Genomic DNA, 18,388 nt, shown 5'->3' with positions numbered 1-18,388 from the left:
CACAGAAGTTAAAAGAGTTTATGATTATATCCTCATCAGTTTGTTCCAGGTGACGGGGCCTTCTTATTTTGAACCGGCCTGTATTTGGGGCTGTCTTTCATTTGTTTGTGTAGTCTTCCCCATCTTCATCGTACCCGGCCATTACATGACACCCGCCTATTAACTGAATACTGGCTATTAATTGAGGAAATATGGTTTAGACTTGTTCTATGGCCACAGGTTTCAATATAAACCCAGTTACAGTGGCCTAGGAATAGGGATGTATGTGCCGTTGGTTATGTTGATTTAACAGAGATCTAACTTTGTGCTTTTACTTGATTTTCAGACAAATTGCACATCACATTAGCCAGGGGCCTTGGACAGAAAAAACGGGCATGGACTTTGACGTAAATGCTGTAAAGTGTTAACATTGACAGTGTCATAATAATATACTTGTCATCAGATCACTTAGTCAGTCACATTTATGGTCCACCACAGACAAACAATGTATCATATTGTATTCCTAACACACTGATTTAAAGTATGACATTCAGTGTTGTATTTTCCAGGGCTTCCCTCAACAAACCACTGGCACCCACTGTGGTGTCCTCATGCTCATGGTAAAAGCAATTTCCACTAATTTTTTCTGTTTGTCTACAGTTACTGCAATCATTACCTTTTTCTCTATTTCACAGCACGCACTCTGCATCTGCACTGGTGCTCCATTTCACTTCTTGGAAGTAAGTTGTAATTCATGTAAATTAGGGTAACAACACAAAAGTTGCATTGCACTTCACCAGCATGTGTATTACCGAGTGACGTTCCATCCATCCGCAAATGGTGGTGTGTGCAGCTCATGGAGAGATTCTCCATTGAAGGGTAGGATAGCTTTTAAGCAGGAAAACATTGATCCACTTCATGATTACACTATGCTGAAGGTACCGTACTTTTTTTTTTGAAGGCATGGACAACGCTTTGCCTTCTGGACAGAGGAGGCAAAGGCCCTGCTGGCTGGAAGCCTGGAACCTCTTTTTAGGCTCCCCCGCAGACACACCCACAGCAACCCACTGAAGGCATGGCCAACACACATGACAGCTATCCTCAGTTTTTCATCTAGTATTTTGTGTTCAGAATAACATCAATGAATTATAGTAATAATGTAAAAGCCAAGATGATTTAACACAGTACCACCAATTGGTAACTTTATTCTTCTTAAATTACATTTTTACCAGAGTTCACCACGGGCCTTTTTCAGCCACGGGCCCTAATGCAACGGCATTACTTGCATTAATGGTACTTTCGCCACTGGGCTGGGCGATAAAACGATCTTGATACGGGATCGCGATAAACTTTTGATCGATTTCGATAATAAGCTATGGTCCTATTCCTCTATCACATGGAAGTAAAAAGCGCAACAGCAGCCGGTCACACTTCCGTCTGATACTCTGCCTACATGTGACACCGTACGCTTAACTGAACTGTGAAACCGCAAAAGTCAGTGCACGCGGAGTCAACGCTAGGGATGGACCAATTATCGGCATGGCCGATAATATTGGCCGATATTAAGCAAGTGACATGTCCATCTAATCATAATCATATTAATGTTTGGATAAAGCCAAGTCATTGTGGTTAGAATGAGAGGGGGCACACAAGTGTTTGAATAAGTCATGCAATAATACTAAATTGCATTTCAGCTGAAATACGTCCTGGACACGACTCGACCTGCGGGCGAGTTCATTATCAGCAGTGTTGGGTAGTAACGCGTTATTAGTAACGCCGTTACTTTTTTCAGTAACTAATAACGTAATGCGTTGTTTTTTTAAATCAGTAACTCCGTTACCGTTACCAGACGCTGCGTTACTCCGTTCCTTTGGGTGAGGTTTTACAGCGGCACACACTTCCCATTACATTTTAGCGATCAATAAAGTTTCATTGAATTGAAAGAAAAACAGAGCACAATGCAACACTGTGAAAAACAAAGCGCTTGGTGGCCGCCCTCTAGCGTCCCACACGTAATCAAACACGCTCCATGAAGAGGACTGGACAGAGCACGGCATGACGGCGAGCTAAGGTAACTTTGCTAACGCAGCATCCGAGACCGAAGCTGTGTGTCAGTTCAGGCTGCAGCCCCTGAACCGGGACACAGCTCGAGAGTCACAGCGAGACACAAGCAGCCACTCCACCCGAGCAGCAGCGGTTGGAGTCCGACAGACGGACGCCTGAAACGGTAAACACAGCTGATCACTCTGGGTAAACACAGCTGATCGATCGATAAAAAAAATGCAGCTGGAGTGAATTTAGTACTTTCCGTCATTAAATCAGGTTCTTGAACGTAACTCGGTCAAAGTAGTATCCTCAATATGTTTGCAGTTCTGTCATGCTACTGTAGGCTACATGCTGACATCATGCAGCATGATGATGATGGTAAAATTTTAAAGATAAAAAACGTTTTTTCCTCAGCATCAGTACAGAACTGAAATGAGGTTAGAGGGGAATTCAATCAACCTTTATTTAATGGGAGCATTGGGGGAAAAAAAACGTTTTAAAATAACGAAAAAGTTACTTTCTCAGTAACGCATTACTTTTTGGTTGAAGTAACTGAGTTACTAACTGAGTTACTTTTTTAATGAAGTAACTAGTAACTGTAACTAGTTACTATTTTTCAGTAACTAGCACAACACTGATTATCAGGGACGGAGATGTCTGCCTCACCCGGGAGGAATTCTGCACTTTAGGTTTGAACCAGTGCATCGGCCGTTTTTTTCACCGATAACCGATAAAATTAATTGATTTAAAAGGCGCTCTGATGCAGCATCTCTCTGCCTCAGCCCTTACTGATTGGCTACAACAACGTCTGAGGTGATTACAGCCGATAAGTTTAACACTAGGGGTGTGACGATACACTCATCTCACGAGACGAGACGAGACACGAGATTGGGTTCACGAGATCGAGACGAGACGAGATTTTAAGAAAGCTACAAAATATGACTGGACCAACAGACTTTTATTTAACCGAGTTGCACTTGCATTTTGAAATGTTTTATTGTAACTATTTCCATGCATGATGTAAGCATGAGCTTTAAATACATTTCTTCTTCCACAAATTGAAACTAAAACTAAAATTTATAAAAGCTAATATAAATTAAATAAAATTAAATATTTATTTCTTTTTTTCAAGTGCAAACAATATTATGTGCAGTGTTTCCTCTAGGATTTTTTTTAAGTAGTGGCAACAACCCCCCCTCCCCCCCAGTGCCATTTCACTACTCGGATACTCGGATCCCCCCGCCCCCCTCCCTCCCTCCCACGTCGGACGGTCTAGCGCATATGTTTATTACCGTCACAGCGCGACCTGTCCGTGTGTATGTGTGTGTGTGTGTGAGTGTGTAAGTGAGTGTGTGTGCGTGCGCCAGAGAGAGAGAGAGAGAGAGAGAGCGTCGCGGCCGCCACAGAGTCGTTAATTAGCGCTGGATGCGCTGGTTAATAAGTTTCGTTTTTACTGAGGAGGAATGAAGAACTCAGCTGTGACTGAAAAGCACCTAAACCAAGTCGAGTAGAGTTATAACTGTGCAGTGGAAAGGGTTGCAAAGTAATGGTAACTGGTAGTGCAAACCCTGCTTTACATTTTTTAACATAAAAAAAAAAAAATCTCGCGGGACAGATTTTTAACGCGACGAGAAATATCGTTGAGTTTAATCTCGCGAGATCTCGTGGGACGAGATCTCGTCACACCCCTATTTAACACTGCACGCTAACGTGTCCTTTCTCATTTATAATCAACTCTCCAAATGCTCTCATGCTTCTCGCTACACACACTGCTCTGTTGTCAACAAACACACAGCTGTATGAATGAGATGTAGAGCGTGTACTATAGAATAGAAACACACAGGCCCATTTCAGAACACAGACATGTGACTGAGCTTCCTTTCATATTTAATATGATATATATATATATATATATATATATATATATATATGTATATATATATATAATATATATATATATATATATATATATATATAATATATATATAAAACTCAAGTGAAGTTAAGTAAAGTGAACTCATGTCATCCTCCCAAACTGGCTCGCACACTGTCCACCAGAGATTACAAAGAGATTGCGCAAACACCTTTTCTTCTTTTTGATCCTTGCCATATCGCCCAGCCCTAGTTGGATGTATTGACTTGCCTGTCTGTTTTGCTTATTCATATATGATAACGGCATACCATCAACTAATGTAATAGGGTAATCCCAATCTAAGGTATTTTGTGTTTGTTGAAGGAGGAGCCCAAAATGGTCAGCGACCTCCGCCTGGCTGTGCTGTGGCTCCGCAGCAACCAGCTGCTGTTCAGAGGAGAGGTGACGGAGCCAACCTTCCTTGGATTGGCTGAAGGCGACCAGCAGGAGGCCTTGAAGGCACTACAAGAGGAGGACCCTGACGCAAAGGACCCCTTTGTCTTTGCGTTTGAGAGGATGGAGGACATGGAGGATTTCCTCAGAGAGTGCTCGGATGAGCAGGGCCTACGTGTCAACACGCTGTGTTACAATCCACACACCTGAGCCTGGAAGCCCCCCCCCCCCCCCTTGTGGCTGGACGCTGGCTATAGTGCCCCACACCCCCCCCCTTGTGGCTGGACGCTGGCTATAGTGCCCCCCCCCCCTTGTGGCTGGACGCTGGCTATAGTGCCCCACACCCCCCCCCCCCTTGTGGCTGGACGCTGGCTATAGTGCCCCACACACACCCCCCCTGTGGCTGGACGCTGGCTATAGTGCCCCACCACCCCTTTTCCCACTCATGGCCTGCACCTTGACGTGGTGAGTGGGCTTTCAACTAAGACTGGCCACACCTGTTGAAACTGTCAACTAACCTAAAATTCTCTGTTTGAAACTTACCGGGTAACTGTGAATATTCATGTTTTATTTCTATATTCTGTACATTAGAAAACTGTCACTTATCTCTGTATACTTTATGCACAACAGCATGCTCAATCCTATGAATACGCACTCTGTACATATTCTCTATTATCCAAAGAAAGGTACTGTAGTTCTTACTAGAATACTGCAATGGACTTGTGAACAGTGGTGTAGTGCCAGTATACGCAGGTATACGGTGTATGATGATAATTTTATTTAATTTTTCTTTTATAATTTTCATGGTCTAAACAGACTTTAAGTGTCTCATGTGCATGCTTTTAAGTACATGACCGAATGTGCACAAATAGTGTTATGAGGCTCATCAAACTGCCCTCTGATGCCTGCAGTGCCCCACAGGAGTGTGTTTGTTTTTTAATAGTGATTTATGAAGCAGCATTCTGAGGTTCTGCTGTGGTTGCTTAATTAGGAGGACTACCGGTACATGGTACTGTTTATAACAGGGTGTTTATCCTTTGCTGGATGGGTCGCTTATTAAATAAAAGGGGGGTTAATAGTATACCCACTTCTCCAGGCACCACTACGCTTGTGAATAATACTGTATGATGGTATTAATTGAACAGAATTATTTTGAAGATCAAGTTATTTTTGGTATTGCTTGGATGTTCAACATTATTTGATTAATGGTTCATGATTTCTTATCTTAACATTTTTAAGAAAATTAGGAACTCAGTTGAAACTTGCAGCTTGTCTGTAGTGTTTAGGATGGTTTGAATTGGGCAGAGCACAGTGAACTGAGGTATCACGTTTGTTGTCAGTGTTCTGGGGTCAGTTCAACAGCCAGTAAAGCACACATATACAAAGGATAAAGCTGTCCCCATACTGACAACTGACTTACAACCCAAAATAGATTCAGAGTTAACACAAAGATACTATAGTAATGTATTATACAACAGTTAGTTCCGACCGGTCCCAACCGAGCAATTTGATTGGACAAGAGACGTTCCATGAGTGCTGATATACAGTATAACAGCACTGGGACTTTTTACAGACATAATCACTCCGCTGTTCAGCTGGACAATCAGAGCCAGGCTCCCCATACAGGAGCTGCCCTATGGAGCTGCTCCATCTCTCTGCTGCTGCTGCTACAGTTAGAAACGGACCTGAACATTAAAACCTGGACCTGACCTGGTCCGTCTAATTGGAGATAAATCTCTACTAAACCCGGCTGGAGGAAAAATCGCTGCGGGGGCAACTACGTTTTGACAGCGATGTGTTTTGATATTAGCGCTAGCTGTTAGCCACGTAGCTCAGCTACTTAGCTTCAACTGTGTTTGTATAGTTAAATAATATAAAATATAGATAAACAAATGTAATACGGTATCGATAACATCTCTGTATGTCTTCACGCTGGTTCTGTTGCTCCGGTGCTAATCAGACACGGGCTCCGGGTCCGAACCAGCACTGGAAGCAGCTCGGTGGAGAAGCTTGTAGCTAGTTTAATGTTTATGTGTTGCCTGCCAACAGCCTCGTCTCCCTTCCAGTTGCAGAACTATTTCTGTTGGCGGAGCTAAATAAATGATTGAATAAAGAAATAAATCATAATCTCTTGTAGTTTATTACTGTTCTAAAATGCGCTCGTAGCACTGTTGTATAAAAGCAATATCACACTCGAGGTCGTGTTGTTGTACTGTATATCAGCACGGTGTGATTATCTGCGACCGAATCACAGCCGTGCTGATATACAGTACAACAGCACTCCCTCTCGTGTGATATTGCTTAAATATTACATACAAATTGCATTTCGTTGGTTTGATTGACATACTTCCTCAAAGCCCTTTTAATGTTTTGAATACAATGACAGCCATGACGACTGGGACATCCACCTTCCTGTAATTGTGTATGGGATAAACACTGCTTTGCAGGTGGGTTTTCCTCTTATTTTGTCATCAATTTTTTTTTTCTGGTGGCCATGTAATGCTGAACTTATTTGAACCCAGGCTTCCACAAGACATAGCTACCCCGTACTTCCTAATGTTTCACCGGCATCCTCACTTGCCAGAGGTAATGAATGCCTGTCCCATGGGTGAAACATTTGAGGTTGGAGATCCCGAGGAGGACATTGACAACATAGTGAAGGAAATGAAGGCACTGAACAACAAGGTCAGTGCCTTTTCAATACAACAGACATTGGATGTATAATGTGAGAGAATTTTAAATTTTAAATTTACTCTGTATTTGTAGGTTCTTAGCAACATTGACAGCGCTGTTACGGCCTCAAAACAAAAGAAACAAAGGCTCAAACGCAAGGAGGCCAGTAACATAAATTAGGGACGCCAAACACAGATTTCAGTTTTAAACAACACAAACCAAGCTTTTTTTAAACAGAGCAAAAGGTAGAATATATAACAAACACCACAGTGCAAAGTAAAGAAGAGGATGTAGGGCCTCTCTTCACCCCTTAAGTACTCCCTCCCCTCCACTGAGTGGGAACATCGCTCAGGTGTGCATCCACACAGTGGGAGAGGAGGTCGGAACGCGCAACAGAGGCATGGGCGCGTGTAACAAGCACACAGACAAAACAACAGAAGTCCTACGGGTCTCGTAAGAGAAAGTCTGTGCGTGTGTGCTCGATCAATGCTGGGGATGATGTCATGATTTCAGACATTCCCGATAAACGGTGTCGGAAGGACAGACTTGCTTGCCATCACCAAGGACCCTTCACTGTGTCCAGCATCTCCACAAAAGGTGTGGCCACGGTGTCGGAAGGACAGACTTGCTTGCCATCACCAAGGACCCTTCACTGTGTCCAGCATCTCCACAAAAGGTGTGGCCACGGTGTCGGAAGGACACACTTGCTTGCCATCACCAAGGACCCTTCACTGTGTCCAGCATCTCCACAAAAGGTGTGGCCACTGTGGTGATGAGGATGGAAGGTGGATGAGTTTCAGGCGTACTGATTACACTGGAGCACAATCATCTAACAAGCCGCCGACACTGTTAATATAATACATCCATGCACTGTGGCCGGTCACTCAGCGCGAGGAGTCTCCCTGTAGCATGAGGCTGTGCTAATAGTTGCTAATGGCGGCGCTGCCCGTACCAGCGGTCGCCGCGGTCCTGTTGCCGGGGACGGCGACGACGGCAACTGGCACCGCCTCATTACCGGCAGCTGGTGCACAGTGGCGGCATCGGGACTGGCGCCGCCGCTATTAGTAGGCTAGCGCCGAGCACAGCCTCATGCTACAGGGAGACTCTTGGCGCTGGGTGACCCAGGACAGGGTCCTGTGTCTGGGGAAGGGAAGCAGTAAGAGTCGGGGCCTGTTGCTCCGCGGCGCCGCGGTGCAGAGAGACCGGTCAGGCTGCTGCAGCAGCGGTGCTGAGTTTATGTTGAACAGGTAATCTTTGGTTTTATTGTGGAAGTTGTGACTGTGAATATGAGATTTTACTCCGCATTCGGTTTCTGCAGGCAGCATCAGGCTTGTTGCTTGCTCCGCTCTGGGAGGGGAGGGGAGGGGGGGGCGTGTTTAAAAAAAAAAAAAAAGCGCTCGTCGCGGGGAAGCTGAGAACAGCGGAGTTTCCTCTGCTGCAGCTGAACAGCTGATATGTGGTCAAGATGTAGCTACAGACCTGTCAGTGTCTCATGACGTCAAGGGAGTGGGTAAGCATCTTTGTGAGTTACTGCATTGAGCTTACAATAATCCACACAGAATTTTGGTGTTCCATCTTTTTTGCGCACTGATATGATGGAGGCAGCCCAAGGACTAGCACTGGGTGTGATGATTTTAGAGTCTGACATACCTTGAAGCAGGGTCTTCACTTCCTGATACCTGTAGCGTTCTGTAGCGGAGCATCACCAGTGGGAATAACATGCTGGACGGCGCTTGACGTTTGTGCAGCAGGGTCTCTCTCTCCTCTGCAGATAAACAGAGTTCAGTTACATCAGGCAATGGACTATTTTCAGTATGTTGTTTACTTTTCTCCAGGCTTACATCGACAGCATTGGTGCTGACCCGGACCATACTCACACTGTGCTCTGGTGTGATATCGACCGGATCAACCTCACATGTCTTAGCTAGTTTCTGATGTCCATAAAGATACATTGGGGAGTCACTTGGATTTTTGATTTTAATTAGAACTCTCCCTCTTTGAACTGTTGATCAAGCTACGAAAAGTCCACCACCTCCTCAGGTTTCACGAGGCACTGATAGTCCTTTCCACCTGGTCCCGCCTTGGTCCGGCCCCACAGCAGCACCTCACTCTGAGCTGGAACTCTCACAGAACGGGGATTGATGGTGCGCACATGCCCAATGGTGCCACCTGGAGCCACAAACTGTGCCTGTGTGGAACAGATTTTAAAGGCCATAGCCCATGCCTGCTGTTGGCCCCGACTACCAGAAAGACAGTGCAGGGGCTTGATGATGTTCATGCCCACCACCCCTTCTGTATCAGTTAGGCAGTGATCTTTAACAACCAGAACCCCACCCTCAGGAACTTCAACTTCTCCAACTTTAACAGGTAACAACACATAATGGCTGCTGAACAACAGACCGGCAGCTAGTGAACATTATTATTATTATTATTATTATTATTGCCCTTTAAGGACTTTGCACAAACTGCTTAACTGTGCACATCTGAGAAAACATTGCACAAATGTAGCAGCCTACATTATGTGGCAAGGTGAAGAGGGCCCGGGCGGGGATTGAACCCACACCTCCCGGGTAAGAGTCATGCGCGCTTGCCAGTCACCCAAAGGGACATCCCCTTGGCCAAGTAGCCAGGGCACATGATCAATTGGAGGCATAGTGACAGGAACCTCAACTGTCACATCTCTCCCCCTCTTTTCACAAGCACGTCCTCGTGCTTCCGCGCAGGCTGCCACACATTAGGAATCCATGGACCCACCACTAGTACTACATGGATCCTGCCAACAACGCCAGAATGTGGCAAGGTGAAGAGGGCCCGGGCGGGGATTGAGTCATGCGCATGCACCAGAGTCATGCGCGCTTGCCAGTCACCCAAAGGGACATCCCCTTGGCCAAGTAGCCAGGGCACATGATCAATTGGAGGCATAGTGACAGGAACCTCAACTGTCACAATTAGCTTGCACAAACTTTTGTGAAATGTTAGATTGCTCACCTTTTTCAGCATTTATAAATACAGGCTGAAGGCTGTCCAACCTACCAGTAGGGTTGCCACCTTTGAGTTTTGAAAATAAGGGACACTCGACCAAATGTCGACCGGGGGGGGGGGGGTGACACGGGTCAAAACGCCACACTTTTCATCTAGGCCTATGTATTTTGTACATGTTCAATTTCTTATATTAACACATATTTTAAACTGGAATGGGGGCAGGTACAGTGCACCTTATTGAGGTTATCGCTTGACGTAGCTAAGGCCGATGGGCTAGCCTACTTGTTTGATCCAAAACATAAAGTTGCAATATCCCACTTAAATATAATAGTCATACATATTAATGCCTATTTTTTGACTAATCTAACGATTCATTTTTGGTTGACGATTAGTCATTTACAAAAAAAACACCTCTGAACACTTCTCTTATTTAAATTCTTCAGATACTCTTTCTGGTGTACATTCCTCTAAATCAGTGGTTCCCAACCTTTTTTCCTCAAAGCCCCCCCCCTGCTTTTGTCAAAGACAAGCCTTTTTATTCTATTTTGTGCCATCCTTATTTTGTCTTTATGTCAATTTTCCTTTATTGTGTCATAATTGTTATCACGTCCCTATAAGCAGGTAGGTTGTATGTAGGTTTTTGTTCCTATTGATTTTGATGATTTTGATTATCCAATTGGATGTGTTATTGGAATTTTAAAATATCAATATGCACAAATCTAATTTTGATAACCTCACAACGTCAGAACAGACAAAGCTCTGTGGACCCCCTGACATCTCTGACGCCCCCCTGAGGGGGGCCCGGACCCAAGGTTGGGAACCGCTCTAAATAATCTTTTGTTTTGGAGGGGAAAACTATGCCACATCAGTTTGCTTTAACCTGGAAAATAGACAGATGAGTGCACACTGAAATATTAACACAGTGATTTTGAATAGGCACAATTATTTAGTATAGTCATGGAGCAGAGCAGTGTTTCCTCTAGGATTTTTTTTTTAAGCCGGGGGTGCAGGACATCACCCTCACTTACGATCTGCTGCTGTGCTGCGTCCGGGTGCAGAGAGCAGCAGTGGATTAAAAAAAAAACAACAACAACAAAAGACAACACGAGGACGTGTTTACATCTATGGATACATAAAGCAAGGAGACTGTGGCGGGTGGTCCGATTGTCCGACGAGGGAGGGGGGCGCGGGGGGTCCGCGTTTGGACCGTATGAGTTCGCTTTTACCGCGCACTGATGTCATGCATGCGCCCTTCGCTCTCTCTGTGTGTGTGTGTGTGTGTGTGTGTGTATGTGTGTGTGTGAGAGAGAGAGAGAGAGCGTCAATAACGGTGAAAGAGCGATGGATAGAAAGTGTCCTACAGAGAGATCTCTGCTTTGTTGTAGTTGACAAATGCTTACAGAACACGTGCGAAGTGATGCTGCATTCATGACAACTCGGAAATACGGGACAAAGCCTGTCCCGTATTGATTCAATACGGGACGCACTATTTTATTTCAAAATACGGAACAATTCCGTATTTTAAGGGACGGGTGGCAACCCTACCTACCAGTCCCATTACTAATATGTGATATGGCGTCAGCTTTGGGATCCAGTCTCCTCCTTTTTGCTCTCCCAACCATGCTCTGCGCAACACATGTAAAGGTCCTTCCACTGCTACCCTGCAAAAGGTGGAGAGGGGAGGAGGAGGAGATTCAACCATTCATTTATGACTACTAGGGCTGACCCCAAAAAATTGGTTTCGTTGCCATGGTAATCGATCATGAAGTCCGTGATCAATCTTTTTTTTTCGTTTTTGGCACTGGGTCTCATCAGCAATTGTTTCATTGAAATTAATAGGCTACTGGGCATCCTGGAAACCTGCCTGATATGTTTTGGAGACATGCAGTGTTTGCCACATCTGATTTGACTTTGGTTTTACCATAATCCCTGCAAATATGTTAAACTCCCGCCTAACCCGGCTGGTTCTTTGCTAGATCTATGCAATCTCACTTTATTAAAAGCTAAGCTTTCGGTCTCAGACGACCTTCATCAGAGCAATGCTGAGACCGAAAGCATAGCTTTTAATAAAGTGAGATTGCATAGATCTACGTGTGCGGAGATCTCTTTCTTCAATTTGGAGCATATTCTGAGCAAATTAAAAACCCATGAAACATGTTTGCTACCAAGTGCTACCAGCTAACAGCTGCTACAACAGCTACCACGTGTTACCAGCTAACAGCTGCTGCAACAGCTAGTGTTACCAGCTAACAGCCGATGCGGCAGCTACCACGTGCTATCAGCTAACTTACCAATGCTACCAGCTAACAGCCGATGCGGCAGCTACCACGTGCTATCAGCTAACAGCCGATGCGGCAGCTACCACGTGCTATCAGCTAACAGCCGATGCGGCAGCTACCACGTGCTATCAGCTAACTTACCAATGCTACCAGCTAACAGCCGATGCGGCAGCTACCACGTGCTATCAGCTAACTTACCAATGCTACCAGCTAACAGCCGATGCGGCAGCTACCACGTGCTATCAGCTAACTTACCAATGCTACCAGCTAACAGCCGATGCGGCAGCTACCACGTGCTATCAGCTACCAATACTACCAGCTACCCACATAGCAAAAGGAGTCCGCCGCGGACCCGCCGCGGATGTAGCGCGGCTTCCGGAACAGACCCGCGAAACGGACCCGTATCGGAGTCCACTTGCACTCCGTGACGGATCCGCTACGAAGGCGGATCGCGGACCCGTCCTGGATCCGCGCTGCATCCGGTCCGCATCCGCGATTTAAATCATACCTCCGCAGCGGGTCCGTTCGGGGCCCGCAAATCCGCCGCGGATCCGCAACGGACTCATAATAACCCTCTGGCCCGGATCCGTTTGGGACCCGCAACGGACTTATAAAATACCTCTGGCCCGGGTCCGTTCGGGACCCGCAAATCCGCCGCGGATCCGCAACGGACGCAAAAAAAACCTCTGGCCCGGGTCCGTTTTGGACCCGTTCATCATTTTCAAAATCTCCATAAAATAGCTTAAACTAAAACTATAACTATGCCTAGCCTAGACTTCTACACCAAGCTTAAATCTGCATTGCCATGCATTTTTAACCCAACACTATTGTCAATATACAGAAAAGGTTCAAGTCAAGACATCAACTTACTGTACAAAATGAGGCTACAACTTCAATGAAATGTGAAGCTAAAATATCAGAAAATGAATAACTGGTGAACGACAAGAAGTTCAATACAAATATTGTTTATTCTTTTAAAGTACATGCTACTGGAGTTCTCGCGTGGATGGAGGCGGGACACATCTCCTCTCTGCACAATCTGCCGCAAGGTGGATGGCGTGTTTGGTCACCTCGTCATCTGTGGCTGACCTGTCACTATATTTTTTCTTACAGCACCTGTAATCAAACAGACAGATATATAGGGAGTCAAGGTCATACCATGTTTAATTTCGAGCAAAAAGAAAAAAAGACATCAAACGTTAAAAAAAAAACAAAAAAAAAAAACAGCTGATCGCTTATGTGACAGGGTGAGGGTAAATAAACACAGCTGATGTGAGCGCAGACCTGTCAAAATGCCCTGTCCTGCGTCAGGTGTGCTGCACAGCGTCAGGTGTAGCATATGAACGCAGCTAAAAGCGACCGGTGCCTCTCACGGTGACCAAGCTCAGATAAATACATTGGATCAGCTGTAGTTTATCACGTGTCCTCCCGCATAAAGCCGCAATATACCGGAGCTCCTAAAAAAAACAAAAAAAAAACGCTACGTGCGGCGGAGCTGAAAACAGCTGAGTTCTCCTCTACTACAGCTGGGGACAGCTCTCCATTCCGACACCCCTCCACTTCGACACCCCGCTGTTCCGAAATAGCCCCACTTCGAAACACCGCTACTCCGACACCCCCTCCTCCCCCCCGCAGCTGTCCAAGGTGCTGAACCGCGTGACGTTGTTTACATTCTGCTTTGTGGCTTGTCTGTGAAACGTGCGCTGCTCAGGGACTGGGCAGATCTGTCCCACTTGCTTTCTCCCCGACTCCGTTGTTGGAGATCTCCACACAGTAATAGAAATACACTTTTTATCTTTTTCTCCCCCCCTGCTCCGCTCGAGCGCGGCTGAACCCGGCTTGAGCTCACACGGGCGCGAGGCTGCTGCAGCCGCCGCTCGCACTGACAGCTGACTGAGGGAGATGCTTTGGTTGGGTTTAGGCAATGAAGAAAGGAGTTGGTTAAGTTTAGTAAAAAAGACCAGGTAGAGGCTAGACAGGCTAGAAGCATAATGAATGTTATATGTCATTAATATGAAGTATTTGCTTGTTTTGCAGTTAATTATGCACATGATCCGTTTGACCCCAAAAAGGAAAAAAGGATCAATGCGCACTGCGCACTGGGGGTTTCCCCCAATAGCCTTTTCGGAATAGCGGGGTCTTTAGAAAAAATAGAAAACCCCGCTATTACGATGAATGGAAGTCTATTGTCGGAAAGGCGGGGCTTCGGAAAGGCGGGGTGTAACCACTACAGCTGACCAGCTGACATGTGGTCAAGACGTACAGAGACCCGTCACAGTGTCACCTAAACTTCAACCTCAGACTGTCTGCTTCCTAGATGATCACACAGGGAGAGCATGAATGTGTGATGAGTTGTGTTACAGAGTCCTGTATCAATGTTTAGGCTTATTCGTCAGTGCTTTATGTTGTCATGATAATTAATAGGCCTATATGCTGAGAAATAAGATTGTAAATAAAACAAATCCTACAGGGAAGACCAATTTATGTTTAACGAATCAAATATTGTTTTGGTCATAGTAACTGATAATAAATAGGCTATGTTTAATTCTCTCTCTCACACTTTGAGAGTTTGCGGTGCTGACGAATGTAGTCCGGTTAGTTGGCTGGGGTCACAAAAATAAAGCGTTTTACTTCTCAAAACAATATGCGTTCAAAAGAGTGATACATTTGCATCACAAAACCGTTGTCCACAAAAAAGTCTGACCTCACAATCGCTTGCTGCTATTTTCTCTCCCTCCGTATCACTGCGCGCTGCCGCCTGTAGACGGCTGTGCGCATTTCCATCAGCTGTTTCATGGAGTTTATTGCTCGGATAGTTCACGTAAACATATCTGATTATGACACAAGTGATGAAGCCATCCCTTGTTTTAGCACAGAGCCAAGGGGAGACCTTTATGAACCTGATGTGATGCTGAACCTCATCAGATGGAGTTAGAACGGGCAGACACAGAGAGGAGGGACAGGGAAGCAACAAGCTGAAGTTAGACCACAGCTGCAGCTGTGACAGACAGGGTGACCGGGTGATGATCAGTAATGCAGCGCAGTCTGTGATGGAAGATCAGCCCGACAAATGTACACACACTATCAGGACGATTATTTTTTCTTGCCGTTATAAAATAGCGAGCCTACACACCAGCCACGTCCACTCTGTTAGCTGGCTCAGCTGACCGGTGGTCAGATGGTGGTTAGATCTTCAAATGTTGAACAAAGTGCATCCAAACGCCAGGCTAAAGAAAGAGCGAGGATCCTCTGACAGCTGCAGGTGAGCTACACGTCAGCTGGCTGCAGAGGAGTGCTGTTCTTTTTTTTTTTTCCAGCAGCACCATCCTTGGAGGTGATGCACGCTGTCTGTCTGTATATTTGTTGGTCTGATCTTTCACCATGGACTGCGCTGCAACGATCACTCTTCTCTGCTCTAACCTCTTTCCTACAGTCTATGGAACTCCATCTGATGAGGTTCAGCATCACATCAGGTTCATAAAGCTCTCCCTTTAGCTCTGTGCTAAAACAAGTAGATAGATATCAAAAGACCCGAACTATCCCTTTAATGAAAAATAAACACACACTTTGATATTAAGATCACTACCATATTATCCTACAACTTAGCTGACTGTAAAGTAATTACAATGAGTAGATGTTTTAAAGTTTATATAAAATACGAAAGATAACATCTCAACATACTAAACCTAAGTAATAGCTACTTACCACATACTCTCTCAATAGATTCTCCGGGTCCTCATTCAGGTAAACGCAGAGGGTCTTTAGGACGCATTCTCTTCCCAGATCCACGTCGTCATCCTACGGCAGAAAAGCAGAGGCACAAGTTGTGTTGTTTGAGTTCATGTCTGTGAAAATTCTCATTTGTCCTGGTAAAAGGCATTTTTGTCTTTAAGACAATCAGTTGTTACACCCCCAACCCAGAGAATATATTTACTTCATCCATTGGTGCAATGATGCCCCCTATTTCTTTTTCATTACTGAGTAATTGTTTAAAAATAATATACATAAATGAAAAAAAACAATAAACTCAGAAAACAACAAATGATTTAGTAATACTCACCACTACTGCAGAGCCTTTGACACAGCACCCTGAGACATGTCAAATATTGCACAGCAACTGAACACCCTTTACACTGCCACATTCACTAGAGAAAGAAAGACAAATGGAAATTGGTTTAGTTTGTGGTGCCATATTATTTTGTGTTGTAATGAAGACTGATTATTAGACATATCTCTCCAAAATAGTTTCAACAAAAAAAATGAACATTAGAATCTTAAAGGCAATAGGACTTGCAGTAATTATCTTTACTCACAATATTAAAAAAGGAATAACATCATAAAAGAAGGTCAGACAACAAATGTAGCCTACAGGGCATCGATCTGCATCACCTGTTACAACAGAGCTGCGCAAAAGAGAAAAAGTGATCGCCCCCGAGAGCATTGTAATCATATCGGTTAACAAGCGTTGGTTATCATCAGTCAGAAAAAAAATTCAAAATGTGCATCCCTAAAACCAACAAAAGCAATTGAATAGTAGGCTAATACTCACCACTACACAGCAGCACCCAGAGACATGTCAAATATTGGCCTAGCTGGAGGATTATCTACACAGTAAAAATAGAAAAAATGTTGAAAAAAAGTCAAGTATGTGGGTGTGTAGACAACATAAACTCAAGGCAGGACATAGAAGACACAAAATAGCTAACTTTAGTTGACTTAAGCTTAGCAAAAATGACAGCCCTCATTATTTAAAAAAAAAAGTTAAAAAAAAAAAAAAAAGAAAAGCTGTGTGCCCGCCCCTCCTCCCCAGCGAATTAAACATAGCCTATTTATGACCAAAACAATATCTGATTATATTTGATTCATTAAACACAAATTATTGGTCTTTCCTGCTTGATTTACAATCTTGTTTCTCAGCATATATTAATCATCATAAAGCACTGACAAGCTTAAACATTAATATTGCCAGTGTGCATGGCATGTGTGAGTGTGTTTGTACTGCTGCTGTAACTTGTGAATTTCCCCGTCGTGGGATGAATAAAGGCAGAGGGAGTGCTGTTGTACTGTATATCAGCACGGGTGTGCGGCCTCGTGCCTACGACCGAATCACACCCGTGCTGATATGTACAACAGCGCCGTTAGCCGCTCGGCTAGCGAAAAGTCACGGAGAATTAAGACATGAGGAGCAAAGAGAGGCTTAAAAAAGTCATTCTAAACTCCGTACCGTTGGAGTTGGTTGCCCTCTTCATAAACATTACGGTGTTTTTTATTTTTTTAATAAAAGCCGAGCGGCTAACTAGCCGTTAGCGGCTAACTAGCTGGCTAACTAGCCGCTAACGGCTAGTTAGTTTTAAAGAAATGAAAATAATTATTTAAAAAAAAAAAAAACACCGTAATGTGTATGAAGAGGGCGACTCGTACTTACTGGGTGTCGGAACACCGGGCATAGCCTACTTAAATCGAGGAAATGGGAGGTCGAGGTCGGAGAAATAGCAGCTAAGTTACTTAAGTTACCGCTAGCATAGGCTAACGTTACACAGCATAACAGCTGCGATACATTAAAACAGATAACCATAACGTTACCAAACAACAATGTGTGTTTTTTTAGTCACACAACCACAACATATTCTCCCGAAATTGCTATCCCATTTTAAAACAAAATAGCTACAGACGTGCATCATCACATCTCAGCTAGAAGCTAACCTAGCCTGTTGCACAAAACTACAAAAGTTCTAACAGTGCTAATATCAAACAACGTCATTACAAGCATTAATATACATGACGATTAAAAACACAAAGGCCAATGTTTACTGTGAATGTCTACATCAATAAATCAATAAACTTACTAGAGGCTTCAGCACAACCGTGTCCCAGCAAAGAAAGATGACTCCTCTAGTCTCGGCTCGGTGTGGACGACCGTTACAGTAAAGGCGCGTCCGTGTCCACACGTCCGACACGGGTCCGTCCGGGATCCGCTGTTTGACGGTAGAATAACGGCTCTGCCTGGAGGCGGGGCTGATCCTCTAGGCGGCGGCCAAACGAATGTGACAGTCACGCGGGTTTGGTGACTTGAATGCGGATCCGAGTCGGAGTCTCCTGCTGTGTGGGTAACAGCCGCTGTCTG

The 18,388-nt window shown here is 44.6% G+C and overlaps 2 long non-coding RNA genes across 2 annotated transcripts; both read right to left on the bottom strand.

Moving 5' to 3' along the window:
- Nucleotides 1–8,615: 8,615 nt before the first annotated feature.
- LOC146976696 (uncharacterized) lies at nucleotides 8,616–11,649 on the bottom strand. The gene is made up of 4 exons (XR_015037392.1): nucleotides 11,531–11,649; nucleotides 9,992–10,032; nucleotides 9,036–9,191; nucleotides 8,616–8,768 (listed from the first exon to the last, which is right to left on the bottom strand). It is a non-coding gene; the product is annotated as an uncharacterized LOC146976696 (long non-coding RNA).
- A 1,659-nt stretch (nucleotides 11,650–13,308) lies between these two features.
- LOC146976695 (uncharacterized) lies at nucleotides 13,309–18,177 on the bottom strand. The gene is made up of 5 exons (XR_015037391.1): nucleotides 18,111–18,177; nucleotides 16,814–16,868; nucleotides 16,325–16,409; nucleotides 15,970–16,062; nucleotides 13,309–13,380 (listed from the first exon to the last, which is right to left on the bottom strand). It is a non-coding gene; the product is annotated as an uncharacterized LOC146976695 (long non-coding RNA).
- Between the last annotated feature and the right edge of the window lie 211 nt (nucleotides 18,178–18,388).

Source organism: Trachurus japonicus, chromosome 13, assembly GCF_045865225.1.
Source record: "Trachurus japonicus isolate A0001 chromosome 13, Traja_1.0".
Classification (NCBI taxonomy): domain Eukaryota; kingdom Metazoa; phylum Chordata; class Actinopteri; order Carangiformes; family Carangidae; genus Trachurus; species Trachurus japonicus.
Note: the sequence above shows the minus strand (reverse complement) of the source record. Positions and strands in the feature narration are given on the sequence as shown.